This window comes from Bos mutus, chromosome 1 (assembly GCF_027580195.1).
Source record: "Bos mutus isolate GX-2022 chromosome 1, NWIPB_WYAK_1.1, whole genome shotgun sequence".
Classification (NCBI taxonomy): domain Eukaryota; kingdom Metazoa; phylum Chordata; class Mammalia; order Artiodactyla; family Bovidae; genus Bos; species Bos mutus.
In genome coordinates this window covers 97,329,376-97,350,439 of record NC_091617.1, presented here as the reverse complement: position 1 = coordinate 97,350,439, position 21,064 = coordinate 97,329,376, and positions in this window count along the sequence as shown.

Here is a 21,064-nt window from a genome sequence, read left to right as displayed (position 1 = left end):
TGTTGGTTGGAAAGTATGGTCATAGAGATGGTAATTCACAGGTTGCAGCTAAGAGCCCAGCCCCCACATATATGGTCCCCTCAGGTCTTGTCTCAGTAGTTTCAGTGCCTTTGTGCTTAGACTTAGAATTTCCTCAGTAAAATGACCTGTACAAATGTGTATTGAGTAATATAATCCTGAGCCTTGAATGAAGAGAAAAATGAGAATAATGCATAGATAAGATATAAATTAATGTCTCAAAGATTGTTACCAGCTTTAGAAACTTCAGTTGAGTAGATTATGAACTTAGTATTCAAGATGCTGTACATTCATTTATTTATGCATTTGTGCATTCACTCATTCTTTCAACATCCTAACCATCTATAATATTTTTCTTACTAGATTAGATGTTAAAAAGTTGACCCCCAAAATTATTTTTTCTTGTCTTGAATCTCACTGGAAGCAGGAAAAATATAAGAATTACAGAAAAAATAACCACCTGTGGCTTAAGTCTGAATTGTGACTGTCAGTCTTGTTCACTCTTTTCCTTTAAGTTTCACATTCAATCATTCCTCTTGATTTCACCCCCTAAATATATTTTAACTTTTCAAACTTCTATCTCCCTGTCTATCATCCTAGTACAGACCACCATCATCTCTTGCCTGGAATTCAGATGTGACTTCCAAACAGGTCTTTCTGAACACACTCTTTCCCCTCAAATGCATTCTTCATGGCACATAAGTGGCCTTTCAAAAGCCTGACAGTTCACACAGCTCCCTTCCTTAAACATTTTCAATGATCTCCCATTGCTCTTAGGATAAAACTCAAAATTCTTGAAATGGCCCACAATGCTTTCTGTGATCCAACTCCTTTCTATCTTCATGTCTTGTCCTTACCTTGCTAATTCACTCAATCTTATCTTTGGCCCTCTCTTTACCACTTTCTTTCCCATCTCAGAGTTTTTGCATACTTATAAATATACTGGATATTTTCCATATCTTTTCTTTACTCACCTAGAGTCTTCTCTTTCCCTCTCTTCTCTTACCTGCCTACTTCACTAAACTTTCAGGTAAAATTTTGCTTTATCCTGCGCTCTTCTATTTCCGTCTCATGTGACACGGCTACTTTCAACATAGAGCTCAGATCACCTTAACTATGCAGCTATAGTTATGTACTTATACACCTATCTTATTACATGTGTCATGTTTCTCTCCATGACCAGAATGTAAGTTCCATGAAGTTAGATACTGTTTGATTTTCATTTTTATATCTCAATGTCCCTACACAATACCTGACTATAAGATGAATGCAAAACAACTCAGAATGTGAAAAATACTACAAGGGAGATACGAAAGATTTTGAGTAATCAAGTGATATAATCTGCTTTATTAGAAATGATGGCATCACTTTCAGCCCATCTCCTGCTATTCTTGGAACTAAGGATTACAAGAGAGATCTTACGTTTTCTATTACCTTTGAAAAGAAATAAATGAAGGCAGTGTTTGCTATTACCTGGGTTTTCCTACTCTTTTCCTGTTTTCTTAGCATTCTTCTTTCACTCAGGTCACTCCCATTTTTCCTGTTATATAGGAAAACAGCCTCATGAAAGTACATTTCCTCTCCCTGAATATTTGCATTAAAAAAAAGTCCTAGAAGAATTTCTACTGTGTGATAGAATTCTGACACTGTCACCAAGAGCAGGTAGCCATTTTGATACCCCTCCAGCTCATGCTTCATGTGCACACAAATAGGCAGATTCTAGAATGTTGATAGTAAGCCATCTACTTCTCATTCTTGGAATCTTTTTGAATTAGTCATGATAGGCTGAGAACTCCAAATTTTAGTGACTTATATTAATAAAAGTTTATTCTCAGGCATACAATACCTAATGCAGTGTTTTGGGTTGAGTGACTATTCTGGCTGTCCTTTTCCTAGGAGAAACTCCTTTTCTCATGAATTTGCCCTTCTCTGGGTGCTTAGGGTCCTTCAGATTCACCCTACAGATGGCAAGGAACAGATGCAAAGAGAACAGTGGCTCCTTTGTCAGATTCAGTTCAGTTCAGTTCAGTCGCTCAGTCATGTCTGACTCTTTGCGACCCCATGAATCACAGCACGCCAGGCCTCCCTGTCCACCACTTTTCACTCAAACTCATGTCCATCGAGTCAGTGAACCATCCAGCCATCTCATCCTCTGTCGTCCCCTTCTCCTCCTGCCCCCAATCCCTCCCAGCATCAGGGTCTTTTCCAATGAGTCAACTCTTTGCATGAGGTGAACAAAGTATTGGAGTTTCAGCTTCAGCATCAGTCCTTCCAATGAACACCCAGGACTGATCGATTTCCTTTAGGATGGACTGGTTGGATCTCCTTGCAGTCCAAGGGACTCTCAAGAGTCTTCTCCAACACCACAGTTCAAAAGCATCAATTGTTTGGTGCTCAGCTTTCTTCACAGTCCAACTCTCACATCCATACATGACCACTGGAAAAATCAGAGCTTTGACTAGATGGACCTTTGTTGGCAAAGTAATATCTCTGCTTTTCAATATACTATCTAGGTTGGTCATAAATCTCCTTCCAAGGAGTAAGCGTCTTTTAATTTCATGGCTGCAATCACCATCTGCAGTGATTTTGGAGCCCAAAAAAATAAAGTCTGGCACTGTTTCCACTGTTTCCCCATCTATTTCCCATGAAGTGATAGGACCAGATGCCATGATCTTCGTTTTCTGAATGTTGAGCTTTAAGCCAACTTTTTCACTCTCCTCTTTCACTTTCATCAAGAGGCTTTTAGTTCCTCTTCAGTTTCTGCCATAGGGTGGTGTCATCTGCATATCTGAGGTTATTGATATTTCTCCTGGCAATCTTGATTTCAGCTTGTGCTTCCTCCAGCCCAGCGTTTCTCATGAGGTACTCTGCATATAAATTAAATAAGCAGGGTGACAATATACAGCCTCGACATACTCCTTTTCCTATTTGGAACCAGTCTGTTGTTCCATGTCCAGTTCTAACTGTTGCTTCCCGACCTGCATATAAGTTTCTTAAGAGGCAGGTCAGGTGGTCTGGTATTCTCATCTCTTTCAGAATTTTCCACAGTGTATTGTGATCCACACAGTCAAAGTCTTTGGCATAGTCAACAAAGCAGAAATAGATGTTTTTCTGGAACTCTCTTGCTTTTTTGATGAGCCAGCAGATGTTGGCAATTTGATCTCTGGTGCCTCTGCCTTTTTTAAAACCAGCTTCAACATCTGGAAGTTCATGGTTCACGTATTGCTGAAGCCTGGCTTGGAGAATTTTGAGCATTACTTTACTAGCGTGTGAGATGAGTACAATTGTGCGGTAGTTTGAGTATTCTTTGGCATTGCCTTTCTTTGGGATGGGAATGAAAACTGACCTTTTCCAGTCCTGTGGCCACTGCTGAGTTTTCCAAATTTGCTGGCATATTGAGTGCAGCACTTTCACAGCATCATCTTTTAGGATTTGAAATAGTTCAACTGGAATTCCATCACTTCCACTAGCTTTGTTCATAGTGATGCTTCCTAAGGCCCACATGACTTCACATTCCAGGATGTCTGGCTCTAGGTGAACTGTACAAAAAAGATCTTCACAACCCAGATAATCACGATGGCGTGATCACTCACACTCACCTAGAAAGTCCCAAAGTTCACATCTATATTCTTATATTTCCCTCACCCCAGGCTTAGGAATATGTAATGTTTACACTTCTTCCTGTACAGCTATGAACATTTTAATTAAAATGTTCAATTAAATGCTTTGTTGTTGTTATTGCTCTTTCGGTATGAGGAAAGGTGTTCCTCGCATTAAAAGAAAATTATTTGGAGAACCGTTGGAACTATATTTTACTATTCCCATTTATCATTTATCCCATTTGTCATATTATTTATCATTTATCCCATTTATCCCATATATCCCATTAAAATAAAACTATATTGTATTATTCTCAGTCCTGAGATTCTGACTATAGCGGAGTTTTCAAATAACACTTGAAGAAAACTGAATAGAAAGCATTCTATTTTTAGAGTTATTTTTCCTGATATACCTTGCTTTGGTAAGATTTACATAGCTATCAATTCCATCGATGATAAGTATTTCACTTAGAGAAAAATAAAACTACTATAAAAGGTTTAGCTTTCTGAAACTTCATAAAATCCCCAATTTTTAGTGAAGATTATAATAAACAAGATGAAAATATAGGCAGATTCAGTGAAGACAGAAATAAAAAGGTGAAAATATTTTATAGCCAATGTATTTATCATCAATCTTGCCATTTCTTCCCAATTTAAAAACTTTTTGTGATATTATGTCAATCTTTTCTGATAATTCAAAAAATAACACAGTTTATATATGAAAAGCATATATATATGCTTTGGGGTATATATACACCCAAAGCAAATCCAGTGTAGCAAAAAGTTCTGCCACGTATGCAGAAATAATTATCAGTTGGCTACACACTCCAGTATTCTTACCTGGAGAATTTCATGGACAGAGGAGCCTGGTGGGCTACAGTCCATGGGGTCATAAAGAGTTGGACACAATTGAGAGACTAATTATTTTTTTTTTCCACTGACAAATATCTACTCTTTGGGGTTAGATTATTCAATTTTGTCAGTAATTATTTGTACTATTGGGCTCATCCAATTCTTATTTGATCAGCCAATCATTATCATTTTAAGGATAAATTTGATAAATTCCAAGTGTCAAATATTCTAGAAAATTTTAATTCCTGAAAAATACGATCATAGCTAAACTAGACTTAGTGCCTAATACTTTAAAGATTTTTTTTTTTAATATTTGCCATCCATAAGAAATTCCTTCCCTCGGTCTGCAAAATTGTTGATTTATCACTTTTTTAAAAAGTAGGTGAACTGAAATCATAGATAAGTTTAAAATTACACTGGTTGAGTTGGATATAAATATTGAATGTACCAAGAAATGTCAATTTTCCAGATATCCTTTGTTTTTCTCCTCAGATCATAAGCATAAAGATTATTTCTCAAATCTCTTGCAAAAACGGATTTCTATGACATGGTTTCAGTTTTATCTTGATTTTTTTTTTAAGAGAACATTTTAGAGTAACTGCTTTTTAAAGCAGACAAAAACAGTTATTATAATGCAGTGTGGAATCTGATAAGATTTGCTTCTCCTGGTCTAAGAATTATTTTAGAATCCTTGTACTAAAGTACTCTAAATACTATTCTCTATTTCTGTTATATTGATCTTCCTAGTATGACACTGCATTATACTCATCCATAATTCCTAATTAACTGTTAATAATTTCAGAGCAGGGAGAGGTTAATTGTTGCATTCCCAGAATCTTGGACAATGGCCTAACACATAGTAGACAATTGATAAATGTGTGCTGCTGTGCTGTGCCTAGTCATTTACTCATGTCCGACTCTTTGCTACCCCATAGACTGTAGCCCGCTAGGCTCCTCTGTCCATGGGGATTCCCCAGGCAAGAATACTGGAGTGGGTTGCTATGACCTCCTCCAGGGGATCTTCCCAATCCAGGAATTGAACCGAGGTCTCCCTCGTTGCAGGAGGATTCTTTATGTCTGAGCCACTAGTGAAGCATGAGTCGCAGTGACAAATGTGTAGTGAATAAAAAATTAATTTATTTCTATTCTGTCTTTATAAAACAAAGTGGTATGACTCAAAATCTGGTAAATTGTGTCAAATATCTCACATTCTTATTTCTGGGCTACCCCCACCCCCTAACTGCCCAGTTCTCAAATTCTACTGCAAAATGTCACGACATGACCACTGGTACAGCACATGTGTGGTGCATAGTAAATGTTCAGTAATAATAATTTACTGAATGATTGAATAAGCAAATGATAATGCTGAATTTTTTTTTAATGTAAGAAATTATGAAAATTTGTGAATAGAGTTGAGATATTGAACTGCTCCCTTGGAAAACACAGGATGAATGTCATATGAATGGAATTCTACATAGTGATGAAACTAATAAAAAAGATATTGGATACTGGTAAAAGTATTTTTAACCAATTTCATGATGCACTGAGTTCTACTTTTGAAAATCACAAATCAAATATTTTGACACCATTAAGAAAAATGTAATGCCTTTAACAATATAACTATGTCATTATATAGCATAGTGTTCACTTATTGTTTATTTATGATAAATAATCACTCTAAAATTATGGAACATTATTATTCATAATATTACTCCCATCATTTATTAAGTGTTTACTACATTCCATAAATTTCATATGCAATATCATTAAAACAGCCTGTTGTTGCATGTCAATTTCTTCTGAGAATTTGTCTTAGATATTTTTATAAAATTTTTCAAAATTTTGTGTTTCCAAGACTGTAAATTTTATGAGGGCAGGAAATAAATACATTCTATTACTGCACACCCAACATTTAGTACAGAACAGTCACATATTAGCTCAAACATATATTTATCCAATCGGAGAAGGCAATGGCACCCCACTCCAGTACTCTTGCCTGGAAAATCCCATGGACAGAGGAGCCTGGTGGGCTGCAGTCCATGGGGTCGCTAAGAGTCAGACACGACTGAGCGACTTCACTTTCACTTTTCACTTGCATGCATTGGAGAAGGAAATGGCAACCCACTCCAGTGTTCTTGCCTGGAGAATCCCAGGGACGGGGGAGCCTGGTGGGCTGCCGTCTATGGGGTCGCACAGAGTCGGACACGACTGAAGCGACTTAGCAGCAGCATATTTATCCAATAAATAAACGAACAAATAAATAATAGTGCTTCATGGTGGATAGTGCTACATTTGTCTTACTTGTAGATATAATTTTGACTTACAGGCTATAAGGAACTTGCTCAAGGTCAAGTAATTGTAAGCCAGAACTTCAGGCCATGTTTTTAAAAAATCAAATCTATGGTATTGCATACTGCATTTTCTAGTTCATAGTGTTCATACTTCTTGTCTTAATCTGTTCATTATGCTTTATAAACTACCATAGACTGGGTGGTTTAAACAGAATTTATTTTGCAGAGTAGAAGGTGGCAAGTCCAGGATCAGTGTGCTGGCAGATTTAGTGCCAGTGAGGGCCCACTCCCTAATTGATAGATAAGTATCTTCTCACTGTGCCTCACATGGCAGAAGAGGGCAGGAGAGCTCTCTGGGGCCCTTTTTAAAAGCCCCCAATCCCATTCATGAGGGCCCAACTTTTCTGAACTAAGTACCTTCAAAGGCCCCACATCCTATTTCCATCACTTTGGGGCATAGGATATTAACATATAAATGTAAGAGGGTACACAAACATACATTCCATATCATTCCAAAACAAATGATAATATAATGTGTGTTATTGGTCTATAGTGGAGACTTAGACTAATGTCCCTAAAGAAGCAACACAGACCATTTGATACGTTCTTTAAGACATTTCTGGTTGAAAAGTAGGAATTAATACATGTTCAGCTTTAGATTTTAAGTTAAATATGATAAAATAAGGATTGCAAGGTCCAATGTAGTGCAGAAAAACAGAAACACAATAAAAAATAAAAACAATCACAGAAATTTCAACCTCAATCAATTTTTAAAAGCCTTTAAGAAAGGAAAAAAGATATAAAATCTGAATATAAAAATTTTATCAGCCAATGTCAATAACCATAATTTTGATTTATCAGGAAGAAGAGTCTTTAGATTGGACTAAGGAAATAAAGCCATATGTAGATTATAAGAGATAATCTTAATGCACAAAGATAGAAAAGGTGATAGCAAAAGATTTGAAATGATATACCAGGCAAATGCTAGCTAAGAGAATGCTGCCAAGTAATGTGATATCAGTAAAAATAGACTTTAAAACAAAAAGTTATACTAGATTACATGGTGCAACATAGATAAACCCTGAAAAAATTAAGCTAACTAAAATAAGCCAGCCAAAAACCAGCAAATATTGTATAATTCTACTTGTGGAAAAATAAGTTACATCACAGAATAGACTTTATATATTGAGAGTCCCTTGGACTGCAAGGAGATCCAACCAGTCGATCCTAAAGGAAATCAACCTTGAATATTCATTGGAAGGACTGATGCTGAAGCTGAAACTCCAATACTTCGGCCACCTTATGCAAAGAATTGACTCCTTGGAAAAGCCCCTGATGCTGGGAAAGATTGAAGGCAGGAGGAGAAGGGGACCACAGAGGCTGAGATGGCTGGATGGCATCACCAACTCGATGGATGTGAATTTGAGCAAGCTCTGAGAGCTGGTGATGGACAGGGAAGCCTGGTGTGCTGCAATCCATGGGGTCACAAAGAGTCAGACACGACTGAGTGACTGCACTGAACTGATAGAAGAGACACATTCGTAGAAACAAAAGGAATAGAGGTTACCAGGGGTTGGGAATATGAGGGGATTTGTTGTTCAGTCGCCCAGTTGTGTCTGACTCTTTGTGACCCCATGGACTGCAGCACCCCAGGCTTCCCTGCCCTTCACTATCTCCCGGAGCTTGCTCAAACTCATGTCCATTGAGTTGATGATGCCATCCAACCATTTCATCCTCTGCCACCCCCATCTCCTCCTTCCTTCAGTCTTTCCCAGCATCAGGGTCTTTTCCAATGAGTCAGCTCTTCGTATCAGGTGGCCAAAGTACTGGAGCTTCAGCTTCAGCGTCAGTACTTCCAATTAATATTTAGGGTTGAATTCCTTTAGGATTGACTCATTTGATCTTCTCGCTGTCCACGGGACTCTCAAGAGTCTTCTCCAGCACCACATTTTGAAAGCATCAATTCTTCAGCCCTCAGCCTTCTTTATGGTACAACTTTCACATCACTGGGAAAACCATAGCTTTGACTAGACAGACCTTTGTTGACAAAGTAATGTCTCTGCTTTTTAATATGCTTTTAATAGGATGGTCATAACTTTTCTTCCAAGGAGCAAGCATCTTTTAATTTCATGGCTGCAGTCACCATCTGCAGTGATTTTGGAGGAAAAAACAGTCTTTCACTGTTTCCATTGTTTCTGCATCATTTTGTCATGAAGTGATAGGACTTGATGCCATGATCTTAGTTTTTTGAATGTTGAGTTTTAATTCAGTTTTTTCACTCTCCTCTTTCACCTTCATCAAGAGAATCTTTAGTTCCCCTTCACTTTCTGCCATTAGGGTGGTGGCATCTATATCTGAGGTTATTGATATTCTCCCCAAAATCTGATTCCAGCTTTGTGCTTCATCCAGCCTGGCATTTTGCCTCATGTACTCTGTATAGAGGGCTTCCCTGATGACTCAGAGGGTAAAGAATCTGTCTGCAATGCAGGAGACCCAGGTTCAATCCCTGGGTTGGGAAGATCCCCTGGAGAAGGGAATGGCAATGCACCATGATATTCTTGCCTGAAGTATCCCATGGACAGAGAAGTCTTGCAGGATACAGTCCATGAAGTCAGGTCGCACTGAATGACTACACACACACACACACACACACATACACACACACACACACACTCTGCATAAAAGTTAAGTTAAATAAGCAGGGTGACAATATACAGCCTTGACATACTCCTTTTCCAGTTTTAAATCAGTCCATTTTTCCTTGTCTGGTTCTAACTGTTGCTTCTTAACCTGCATAAGGTTTCTCAGGAGGCAGGTAAGGTGGCCTATTCCCATCTCTTTAAGAATTTTCCACAGCTTGTTGTGGTCCACACAAAGACTTTAGAAGTAGATGTTTTTCTGGATGAGGGGTTGGGAGTTACTGTTTGGTGGGTACACAGTTTGCTTGGATTGATAAAAAAAATTCTGGAATGGACAGTTGTGATGGTAGCAAAACATTGTGAATGTCTAATGCCATTGAATTGTACATTTAAAAGTGATTTAAATGGTTTTTCCGAGTAAATGTATTAAAAGATTTTTAGTAGCTCTACTAGTTATAGAGAGGATCACTAGCGAATACTAGTTATTCAGTTCATATTAAAAAGATACTACTTGAATGAACCTAATAAAATGACTTCAAAGTATATAGAGAAAAAAATGACTAGGCTTCCAGGTAAAATTGATAAATCTATTTCCATAATGGGAATTTTAATATATTTTTAATTATTGATAGGTCAAAGCTGAAATGAATTAATATAGACATAAAGGAGTTCTAGGAAGTTTGATGTAGTAGAAATATTTATTATAATACTTCCTAAATTATAACATATACATTCTTCTCAAGCACACTTAAAATAGTTACAAAATTGATTGCATTTATATTAGACTCTTAGGCAATCCTCAACCACCCTAATTGGTCCTCAGTAAGAAAATAAAAAGAAATTAAAAACATCAAAAAGGAATAACACTAAAAGGACCTGAATTGTTGAGGATAATATGAGTATATAGTGCAAGTTAGAATACTGAATTAAAATGCAATAATCACTTGCATCATTATGAAACAGTAACACAGATCAGAAAATAAGTATTTCCATAAATATAATTTGTAATAGCAATAAAACATATAATCTATCAGGGGAAATCAAACAAAAGGTGTGCAGGACGTAATAATATTTTAATACTTTATCCAAATAATTTTACCGAGCCTAAATCAATGAAGAGATGTTTTCTATGTAGATATAGTCATTTTTATAGAGGTATCAAATGTCTCCAAATTAATCTGTAGCTTTAATGCCATTCTAATTAAAATTCTAACAGAGTTTTATATTGATTTTAAAATCAGATTCTAATATTTACAGAAGAGAAAAGAGCCAAGATTTATTAAGACATTCATGAAGGAGAAAATTCTTAATATCTACCAGATATTAAGAATTAAGATAAAGTCAGAGTAAATAAGAAAGTGTGGGATTGGCACATGGATAGAAATGTTGACCCATAGGACAGAATGCAGGTTCAGGTACAGAATATAGGCTAAGGCAGAGTATTGTTGCTCAGTCGTGTCCAACTATTTGTGACCCCATGTAGCATGCCAGGCTCTTCTGTCCATGAGATTTTCTAGGCAGGAATACCGGAATGGATTGTCATTTCCTCCTGCAGGGGATATTTCCAACCCAGGGATCAAACCCACATTTCCTGAGTCTCCTGCATTGACAGGTGGATTCTTTACCACTGAGTTACCTGGGAAGCCCCATGCACAGAATAGATCTTGAAAAATACAGGGATGGCATCTCAGATAGCTGGGAAGCTGAAAGACTGTTCAATAATTGTGGTTTTATACAGAAAACTCATATTTAAAAAATTAAATTGGCCCCTTCCTCTCACCATATAATTGCTAAAGGAATTAAAGATGTCTATATGAAGGTAAAATTAAAGGAAATTTGATATTGACATGTATATACTGTTATATTTAAAATGGATAACTAACAAGATCCTACTGTACACCATAGGAACTCTGCTCATACTATGTGGCAGCCTGGATGGGAAGGGGTTTTAGGGGAGAATGATAGCCTTGTACAAATATGGCTGAGTCCCTTTGCTGTCCACTTGCAACTATTACAACATTGTTAACTGGGTATCCTTCAATATAAAGTAAAAAGTTAAAAAAAAAAAAAGAAAATGTAAAAGAGGTCCCTCTGAAATTAGAATAAAGAAAACTTACCTAAATGATGCAAAAAAAAGCATTAACCACAAAAGTTTAATGACTATGATTACATTAAATTAACAACTTCTGGATCTTAAAGGAAAGTGAAAATAAAGCCACAAGTTCTGAGAAGATATTTGCAATATACATACAACCAACAAAAGACTACTGTATCAGATATTTTTTAAAAACTCCTAAGTCAATCGTATTTACAATTATTCTACAAAAAATCTGAGCAAAAGATATGAAAATGAGTTTCACAAAAGAGGAAACATTTCATCAAGCAAAATTAAGGAAAAAAGTCCAATTTTATTTATGCTATGCTATGCTAAGTCACTTCAGTCGTGTCCACTCTGTGCAACCCCACAGATGGCAGCCCACCAGGCTCCCCCGTCCCTGGGATTCTCCAGGCAAGAACACTGGAGTGGGTTGCCATCTTCTTCTTCAATGCATGAAAGTGAAAAGTGAAAGCGAAGTCGCTCAGTCGTGTCTGACTCTTAGCGACCCCATGGATTGCAGCCTACCAGGCTCCTCCATCCATGGGATTTTCCAGGCAAAAGTACTGGAGTGGGGTGCCATTGCCTTCTCCAAATCTTATTTATAGTAAGGGGAATAAAAATTAAGATACAATGAGATAACTACCATTTTACCCACTCAATTGGCAGAAACTTAGAAGTTGACAGCACAAATATTGGAGAAGATACGGGAACTCCTAGTCATTGCTGGTCCAGTATTAGTTCTTTTCAGTTAAACCATTGTATCTCACCTGTTTCCTGCCAGGACTGTCTAATATACACATTCTTACTTATGTTCTAGTTCTTAGGCTCATGGTTATTGGGTATATGTGTTGTTATATCTCATAAAATATTTGTTATTACATTGTATAATGCCTATATTTTGCTCTTCTTTTACATGTATTAAAAGGAAAAATGTAAATTTAAAAATAATTTATTATCAACACAGTAAATCAATAAAAAATTTGTAAGTTGCATTTGTGATTTACTTCTAGTTCAAAGATATCTAATTGAACAGAGGTTTTTATTTATACTAATCACATTTAAAAATCAAATTTTAGATGTGCTTGAATTCCTGCATTTGTATGAAAGAGGCTTCTGAAATTTCCCTATTTCTGAAATTTAGCTGATGTTTTAGTCCTCCCAAATAGTGACTATAATCAAGAAGAACATACTTTATAAATTTCAAAATTATTTATTCTGATTTACAGTTCAAAAAATTGCTTTTAAATACATTTGACTTTTATAGAAAGCTTGGGTGTCAGATAGATAAGGCAGTTTTTAGAAGGACTATTAAAATAAGCAGAAACTAAGTCTTTAAGATGGTAAATTACCTACACAGGTCCACACATTAGCTAGTTGCATAGATTATACTTGACTCTTCACTTTTTGTCTATTCTCTCCCTTACACCATTTTACCTGAAAAGATAATAATAAGCTTGTAAGTCTGTGAAATGTTTCACCACTTTGAAAATGCCTTCCACATCACGTCATCTGTTTTGATTCTCACATTCACCCTTGAGTTTCTTTAGCATATTTCTTCCTTCTCATAAAATACATAGAGCATAATTGAAACCAAACGTAGTATTAGCCATGAAAATATAATATCTTTCTGTTAAAAATTTTATTAGATAATCAAATCAAAGTAACAGTAAAATAATCTTGCTTTTGTTTCATAAACCACAGCTATATTTACTCATTTGTCTGAGAAATAGCTAATATTAACTAGTTCAGAATTTCTTGGTTTTTGTTTTAAAATAAGTGCATGAACGAAAGAATGAATGAATGGTCATATCATCCAAACAGCTTCTGCTTTTCTGGACTTTGTGAAGAGAGCCAGAAACATGCTCCTCCCTCTAGAAATTTACTTATTTTTCACTTAACAGAGTACAAAGAAACTCTTTCAGGAAGTATGTCTTTAAATATTAATTTAAATACATTGAGTATTGTGCAAATGAATAATGTATTATTAAGCAGGATTATTTATTTTCAATCTTATTTATAAACATTCTGCTTAAATTCTTTTGCTCTTTCCTTAATGCCCATGTGGTCCTGCCAGCGAATGGTAGTCTGGTTACAGGCAAACTATATTTCACATCCCATCAACCCCACCTGCTCACACTTGGCAGTGTTTGACTTGAGTTGCTGCTCATTAGAGGCTCTGGCAGAGAGAAAGAGTGGGTAGAAGAAGCAATGAAACCAGTGCCTGAAAAGTGAAACTGAGGTTTAGGTTTTATATGGGATTTTATTTGGTGAGTGGTTACACTGCTTTTCATTATACCAGATAACAGGTTGCTGGCAGCATATTTAAGAGATATGGAACTTTTAAGGGGCTGAACATGATATTAAAGCTTGATGAAATGAAGTCTAATCGGTGCCCCATAGTCATACATGTGCCAGGAAATGTACACGCTGGTGCTTTAATTGTAATCAGCCATTCCTTTAAAACAGCTACAATCTCCACTTTGCTGCACAAGGAGAATCTAGGAAACAATGCCATTAAGAGTTTATATGCCATCTTATGCTCCACGTTCTTCATAACATTACATCAGTTCTACAGGCATTTTCTGCTCCATTTACCAAACTGGCTCTAGTCAATGAAGTTTTGCATTATAAGCCCCCAGGGAAGAAAATAATGCAGGAGTTTTACTGTCCATATTAATGCTATTTAATATATTACTCAAACATGTACTTAAGACCAACAATTCTGATTACACAACTTTGGTTTAAAGTGGCTTCCAAACTGACTTCTTAACTGGCAACTTCTCAACTGCTCTCGTCTTCCCAAACTTCTCTTCGGCCGATAGGAGGGTCCAGGGAGTACAGCCTGAGATGCCTCAGACTGGATGGTATTCATGTTATAAACTTCATTGTCTAAAAAGAAAGAGAAAAATAATGTCCAGCCTGTTTGTTTTGCTTTGTTTTTCCAAAAGTTGTGTGTTTGAATGTTGCTTCAACTGAAACTAATCCTCACGTACCTCTTGGGAGGATAATGTCTCTGAAAAATGGTTTAACATTCTAAAAATGATGTGAGTCCAAAAGTTAGTTTGAAGTAGGAGTGAATAGTGAGGTAGAACAGCATTCTGTCTCTTTTTTGTAGGATTTGGATTTCACTCTCCTCCTTTTGAGTAGGAGAAAACAGATCTGTCTTTTCTCTGTTTGGATAAGGAAGGGAGAGGGCTTAAAGAAGAGAAATGTGTTCAATACCAGCTGTTTCCTAACTCAAGTCCTGCATAAATTCTTTCTTGGGCTAGACATACTAGAACAAAACCCTAAAGAGAATGGAAAATGGAGAGTGAATCAGTGAAACCAATTTTATCATTCTAAATGAAAAATTTTTAGAGAAAAAAAGAAAAACTAAGGGATAAATTAATCACAGTTCAATTCAGAACCTGTGATAAGTATGTAGGTTTCTAATAATAGCTCTGAGCTCTACTGTAGTGGGAGAAACTTCAAGGCATCTCTGAGTGATAAACACCAGGTACTAATTCTTTTCATAAGGGTGTTTAACATATTTAAGCAATTCTTACCAGATAGGTAAACCAAGTAATGTGGTTGTCGTTTTCAGTCGCCAAGTTGTGTCCAATTCTTTGCAACCCCATGGACTGCAGCACACTTGTTCCTCTGACCTCTACAGTCTCCCAGAGTTTGCTCAAATTCATGTATCAAATAACACCCTCTCAAAATTGAGAAACTTTAATTTTTGGAGAATTGTGTCTTTAACATATAGCCTTAATATAATCTTACTAATAATAATATCAGGGTGTTCATATCAAAACAATATCTAGACTTAATATTTAGAGATTCTTTGCCAAGTTCAAGATCTCATTAGCAAGATTTAACTCATAAACATATGGCTAAATAAATTTACAGAGCAGGTTTTGGATGCGTGTGTTTAAGCTCAGCAAAAATTTAATTATTTCAGTATAAAAATTTGAGTAAAACATAAAGAATAGCATGTCAAATGGAAATTAAAAGTAATGCTTCAGTATGGGTGCATACTTTATTCATTTTCACCATTGACACGTCTGCTTAAAGCTGATAAGTTGGACCTCCAGGTAAGCTAGAATTCTATCTTCCCTTGACCCACCCATTGTTTTGTGAGAAAATATGTACTACACAAGCTTTTTTCTGCCCTGTCTTATCCAGATGCTCTCTTCACAGAAATTTTTCATTTCTTTCACTGGCATCATTTTTTTTAATTTGCTCAAACAAAAGAACATTTCTCTATATTCTACTGCAGGTTCTATACTATTGCCTGGATTTTTCATCCCTCCAAACCACCCTCAACTCTGCCATATGAAAAGTCATGGACCTTGGAATTCAGCAGACCTGGGTCCAAGCACCATTACTATCTCTTACTAATATGTATCCTTTTAAACTTAATATTATGAGCATCATTTTCCTCCTCTAGACAATGAAACAGTTTTGTAGGTTAATATAAGAATTAGGGAGAAGGCAATGGCAACCCACTCCAGTACTCTTGCCTGGAAAATCCCATGGGCAGAGGAGCCTGTTAGGCTGTAGTCCATGGGGTCGCTAAGAGTCGGGCACAACTGAGCGGCTTCACTTTCACTTTTCACTTTCTTGCATTGGAGAAGGAAATGGCAACCCACTCCAGTATTCTTGCCTGGAGAATCCCAGGGACTGGGGAGCCTGGTGGGCTGCCATCTATGGGGTCGCACAGAGTTGGACACGACTGAAGTGATTTAGCAGCATAAGAATTAGAGATACTGTGCAATGATAATGTTGAACTTTTGGAAGCTCTTTAAAAATTTTTTTTATTGACACATAGTTAATTTACTATGCTGTGTTAGTTTCAAGTATACAATAAAGTGAATCAGTTATACATTTACATGTATCTACTATTTTTTTAGATTCTTTTCTCCTATAGATCATTACAGAGTAGTGAGTAGAGGTAAAATAAGGAACTAAAGGAAGCTAGAATAAAAATGAATGAAAAGCCATCCCTGTCCCTTCCAAACAGAGCTGGTGCGTGCTCAGCCTAGGTCTGTGGGGATCCGCCAATGGTCCATGAGAGAGCAGTGAGTCTTCTCCCAGAAAGGAGTCCTTGGCCGGAGTTTCTCTTTCCCAGTGACTAAGTCATCTGGGCAAGGGAAGCGAAGCCTGAAATGTTCGGGATTGCTGTGAGGGGAAGTCAGCCCGACAGGCTGAGTTGCCTTTCTTGTCCTTGGCATTGTAACAGTGCACGGTCTTCTGTTGTTCCTGGAACCACTCGAGCATATAATGAATGGAGTACCAGTGATTGGAAACGGTCGGCCCTCGATGATATTTCCGCAAGTTGTTTTCTTTCTACAACTTGGTAATGGATTTTTCTAACTTTAACAGGATGGTTGAAGTGTCTCATGATTTTATGTGCTGTTGCCCCCTCTGGAGCCAACTCTGTCCAGTTATCATGTCATTTAAAAAAAAAAAAAACACTGAAAATCAACCCCTCTCCAAAACTGTAAATGTTTTCCTTGGAAGGTTACATGATCCTAAGCAAACAAACAAAGTGAAGAGCCATTCTGGTTTTTCTGGAGACATTGGAACTCTTTTTAAAATGAGTTAAGTTTTTGGATCTATAGATTAGGTTCACTGAATTCTGCAGAGGTCAGGGGAGACTAAGGAACGTTTGACAGTCTGGGCAGGAGGGAAATGGAGCTCTATGAGGCTGGCCCTTGCTGTGAACTGAGGCCTGGTGGGCCAGTTAAATGAAAGGTAAGACAGATGACTAAGTTGTGAGTACTAAGTAATGAAGGCAGACTAGCCAGACATACCTGGGTTAAAATCCCAGCTCCACTACTAACTAGATAGATGACCTTAGACAAAATTCTTAAAATTCATTAGCTTCAAATTTTATATCCTTTGTGGAACTGTGAGTATTAATACATATTGAGTGCTTATTATATGCTGGGCACTGTTCTAAGCATTTTTGTTTATAACATTCTATTTAATAATTTTTATAATAATCCTATAAGGTATAAAGCAAATATTACTATTTGAATTTTAAGGATAAGAAAACTAAGAGAAAGCACTCTTAGCTGAAGCTAACAAAGTTGGTAACGACAAAGTCAGAATTTTAATCTATGCAATTAGATGCCAAAGCCTATATTTTTAACCATTATGTTATAACTCAGAGAAGGCAATGGCACCCCACTCCAGTACTCTTGCTTGGAAAATCCCATGGATGGAGGAGCCTGTTAGGCTGCAATCCACGGGGTCGCTAAGAGTCGGACAAGACTGAGTGGCTTCACTTTCACTTTTCACTTGCATGCATTGGAGAAGGAAATGGCAACCCACTCCAGTGTTCTTGCCTGGAGAATCCCAGGGACGGGGGAGCCTGATGGGCTGCTGTCTATGGAGTCGCACAGAGTCAGACACAACTGGAGCAACTTAGCAGCAGCAGCAGCAGCAGGACCTCCTCACCACTGAGGTAAACTCAGGGGTGATTAGAGATTCTCTAGAGTCAGTTTCAACTTTGGAGAGGGATCTCTTTCTCCTTCATTGTTAATTTATTTATAAATTAATACATTTATTAATATATTAATTTATTTCCTTAGAAAGAGAAAATTAAATGAAGCCATTTTTTCATTTTTATTCTGTTATTTTTAGCTTTCTATTAATTAATAGATCTTATGATTCTTTTCCCTAATTTTTTTTTTATTCTTATTTTCTCAACTGATCCATTGATTGTCATTTCATCTGTTGAGTTTCTGTGCTGTAGACACCATCCCATTGGAAAAGACACTGATGCTGGGAAAGATAGAGGATGGGAGAGGAGAAAGGAGCGACAGAAGATGAGATGGTTGGATGACATCACTGACTCAAGGGATATGAGTTTGAGCAAACTGCAAAAGATTGTGAAAGACAGGGAAGCCTGGCATGCTGCAGTCCATGGGACTGCAAAGAGTCAGACGCGACTTAGCAACTGAACAGCGACAGCTGCCGTGAAGACAACATTCTAACTCAATGGCTACACACTGGAAGGTAGAGTTCCTTCTTCCGTTACTGCTGACACACTGTGCCTTAATGCTTTATGGAAAGCCCCAGCTTTAGTCCACCTTGAAGATAAAACCACAGAATTAACCACAAGGCCTACTTCATACCTTCCAGAGGCCCCATCCAGATTATTCTTCATATCTCCCAGCATGCAAGAAAAAGAAAAACCCCAAAATCCAAGCTAATTTAAACCTTTAAATTTATAGAATTTAAAGTATTGAATCAACCAGCCTAATTTTCAGATTTCCATTCATTAATGTATTTTTTTTTCTTTTGAGCTCCTTAAAGTGTTCTTGATTTCCTACATTATCTCCTACCATGAACACTTTTCTCCAGCTCCACTAATGTCCTTCTTTCTAGTTTTTACCTTATTTTCCCAGCCACTCGGATTCTGCTTCCACAGCCACACATCTTGTGTGTGCCCTCCCCACTGATGGCCCTTCATCAATCTACAAGCAAATTTATGTTATATACAAATATTTTTGCTGACAAACTTCACCCTGTGATAATTCTTTGTACCCTAAGTGTGAAACAAATTTTCAGTAAATTATTGATTATATAAAGATAGATGGCTTATGAATTCTTTGCTAAGCATATATGTAGATACATACCACATGAGGTAAGACATTTGTCTGGTGACAGGTCCCGTTGAAGGAGGAAACAGACAGAGCTGGACTCCATCTTAGGCCAGGCTGCGAACATTAGGCTACACTCATGGTCACCCAATGGACAACACCCAATGGACTCTGAACTTTGTGCCCGGTGTCTATAGAAGTGGCATGCCAATGGGAAACCAGACCCCAGGATAAAAGAGCCTCAGGACTTGTACTTGGACTCTCCGTTGCCTAAAAGAATATGCTAATTATCTCTGTAACAGAACAAAGTGGTAAATTCCATTATGTTTATCGGGATATGACCACAGTCCTATTGATAAGTGTCCACTGATTATCTAATCTTGTGACACATGAATCATGGGTTAACTTTGATCGTATCTCTCTTTTACTTTGTCCAGACTAGTTTCAAGGAATTTGGGGAGGTGGGTTTGAGCAAGTACATTAAGGGTATATAAGGTTTTCACAAAAACTGGCCGGGGTCCTTGGCTAAGAGGAGACTCTGCCTTGGGCCCGCCGGTGTAATAAACTGCACTCCACTATCTGCATTGTCCTTCTGAGTGAGTTTGTTTCCCGGGACTCGTGGCTACAACACTGTCATTGTTACTCAGTTTGTATCACAATCTTACATGGGCTGAAAAGCTGCTTTACAAGTGTACCCTACACATTTTGTATGTGTCTGTTTAGTATCTTGTAGTACATTGTTTTGAGGAAGAAAACTTGATTTTTTTTTTTAACTTTTCCTAATTAATTCTGTCATTTGGTCTCCTGCAGAGTTCCTACTGGACTGTTTTCTGAGATAATAAAAGCATGTCAATAGTTCTTTTCTCCTAATCTAGTCAGATTTCTTAACACCCCTCATGATTGCTTTAATTTTTAAAAATTCTGATTTATTCTTCTACATTTCTTAACTAATGTCGGTGTATGTGACCCATTTCAGCATTCTTAATTTTTAAAATAACTTTGCTTTATTCTAAATGTTTAATAAACCAACCAACCAACAAATAAGTAAATAAAAATAAATAGATCAGATCAACAAATTAAAAAGGGCCTTCTGATAGGGAAAGTCCAATACCACTTTGATATTCTTGAATGAATTCACACGAGAAATCTAGATCCATGTGGTACATAAACTGAGTTTAGCAACCAAGTCTGACCAACTGGCCATTTCACCAGACTCATAGAAGCTCTTATTTTTAACTGAAGAATGAAATTTGCATTGATTACCTACACAGACTGACATTCATTTGAGAGAACATGATCAATCTACAGCAAGCACACTAGCCAACTAGCACATTCATTGGAAAACAGCTTCAGCTTAGAGTAAAATTTATATGTTCTTTCCTTTTATTCAGCATGGGCAATAGCAACTTCTTGGTTTTGCTTAAGTATTATCTATTCCAGCTTATACATTGTTTACTTTTCCTAATGTAATAATAACACCATGGCACAAATGCATTCTTTCCATGTGAGATAATTATATGAATTAAGTCAGTCCAATACTTACACCTAGCTTGAGTTCAAAACAGTTTTAGTTTTTTTTCTTTTTTAATGTTTTGATTATAAGCAAGTAAATGAGCATATGTCCAATTACATTTTGGGTGCAATAGCTTTAGCCACCACATTTTGGCATTTTATTTTATTAGCTAAAAGTTCACATATGGTTTCCATGTCTCCAAGCTGTCTTTAAGGATACAAGAGTTGTATAACCTAACATTGTTTTCTTTCCTTTTTGCTCCCAGCCCCCTCTGCATTTTTCACATATGCTCCCTTATAGAGGTACCTCTCATAGTTTTAAAGATTATATGTGCAAATTGTGAAAATCTGAAAGTTTCCTGGTGCTTTGAAGAGACGATGAAAGGAATGCTTCTAGCCCTAAAATTTTTACCTAAAAAAGGAAAAAAAATTTAATGAATACCAAAATGTTTGCTATAGAAAC